At 54.3% G+C, this 1,829-nt stretch overlaps 1 long non-coding RNA gene across 1 annotated transcript; it reads left to right on the top strand.

Annotated features, from left to right (window-relative positions):
• The first annotated feature begins 341 nt into the window (after positions 1-341).
• On the top strand, positions 342-1,347 carry LOC132074918 (uncharacterized). The gene is made up of 2 exons (XR_009418671.1): positions 342-463; positions 1,060-1,347. It is a non-coding gene; the product is annotated as an uncharacterized LOC132074918 (long non-coding RNA).
• Positions 1,348-1,829: the final 482 nt, after the last annotated feature.

Genomic DNA, 1,829 nt, shown 5'->3' with positions numbered 1-1,829 from the left:
ACATGGCAGCGAGAAGGGCGGGGAAGTCGAGGGCCAGCGTCGGTCGAATCGGCTGCCTGCATGAAACACCGACGCCACGGCGGCCCCGATGGATTTTTATGTGGCATTTTAAGTGTATAAGACACGGCCTATGTGGTCAGCGGCGCCGTGGGCGAACATATTTAGGCGGGTTGCTGAGAGGCATCTGGGTAAAACCCTATTTCTTCCGAGGGTCCTCCTCGGCCGCCATTTTGGGAGGGGCGCGTCGCAAATGTCGCGGGCGTTCTTTGACCTTCTCAAGATGGCGGCGAAATGGGCGGGGAAATCGCATGCCCCCATAAATCTCCTCCCCCTGTGGCCGCAGAGCGGGATCGCACCCCCCCGAGCCAGCGCCCTGCCCCTCGCCGCTGAGTGCCGGGGGCGGGGCAAGGACGCGGCTGCCGAGCGAGGGAAGGGCGCTGGAGCCAGCGGCGGTCGGCCCAGGGTCTGTAAATGGGGGGGGCGGGTGAAGGACATTCGGTCATGCAAAGGGATGCGATGGCCGAGGAGAACGGCCGCGGCGGGGGCGGCCGGGCGGGGCCGGTTTCGGCGGGCGGCGGAGGTGCGGTCGCAGCGCTCCGCGGGCCGGGGCAGCGGGCGGGGGCGGGCGAGCGGCGTCGGAACAGGGCGGCAGCTCCCGAGCCCGCGCCCGCCCCGCTCCAGGCGCTGGGAGCGACCGCGGGCCGGACAAGCCCGGCGGGGCGGCCCCGGGGCGGCGGGCAGGCGGCGGAGCGGGGCCGTGGCGCTCCCCGCCTTCGCTGCCGCCAGCTTTGGAAGGTCGGGCCGGGCGCCCGCCCCGTCCCGCTGCCTCCCGGTCTCTGTAAACTCCTCTCTGGCTTCATAGGTCCGTGCTGGAGAGAGGGACAAAGGGCCCTGCTGGTTGCCGTGTCCTCGGGGGGCAGAGAGTTCTGACCTTGGCCGCATGGGCTGCCGAGTGTTGGAACAATGGGGATGCGCTTTTATGTATTTAGTGACATTTATGTATTTTTGTGTACATTTTATGTATTTAGTGACATTTAGAGATTTATTCCCCTGCTTCAGGTGAGCGTGCATCATTGCCGGTTTGGGATTGAGTGAAATGGCTGAGGAAACCAGCTCTGGGGGGGAGGCAGGGAAATCCTCTCTTTACCCATTCTTCCGACAAACTCATCACGGCAGGACAGCCTGAAGACTGAAAGTGTAAGAAGATGTGGAGGGAAACAGAGAATCTGGCAGGAGCATCGAACGCACAAGTGCACGAATTTTGCTTTTGGCTTGGATTTAAACTCAGAAGTTGTGAGGAATTTGGGAGTGAGAAGGGATATTTCAGAAGGAGAAGAAGAAAAAGAAGTTGTTGTTACAGTCTTGGCAAAAGCTTCTGTTCTAGCTAATAAAATAAGTTAGTTTAAATAAAAAAAAAAAAAAAAAAAAAGTGGAGTATTTTTTTTCCTACACTATTATATTCATTGGTGGTATATGGTGTGTTGTTTTATTTCTTGGTATTATTAACTCTGTGTAAGTTGTTTTTTGGGTGAAGCTGACTTTCTGGATGGGTTGGTTTGTATTTGAGCTAGGATTAATTTCAAGAGGTTTCTTTCATAGACTTCTGATAGGTATTACTGGCATTTTGGTTTTGTTTAATTTATGTATAAACATACAGCTTTGGTAGGGCCAGCTGGGCTGCTGGAGTTTTGGGTGTGAATTTATTAGATGGCTTTTGTTAAATGCAGTTTTTCATTTTTGAAATGTTTTTCAATGTAGTGGTTTTAAGGTGGTTTTTAAGAATTCACTGTATTGTTTTATGTTGTTTGTAGTTGGTGTATGATAAGGGA

Source organism: Ammospiza nelsoni, chromosome 6 (assembly GCF_027579445.1).
Source record: "Ammospiza nelsoni isolate bAmmNel1 chromosome 6, bAmmNel1.pri, whole genome shotgun sequence".
Classification (NCBI taxonomy): domain Eukaryota; kingdom Metazoa; phylum Chordata; class Aves; order Passeriformes; family Passerellidae; genus Ammospiza; species Ammospiza nelsoni.
The sequence above is the reverse complement of the archived record's forward strand: the minus strand, read 5'-3'. Positions and strand labels throughout refer to the sequence as shown.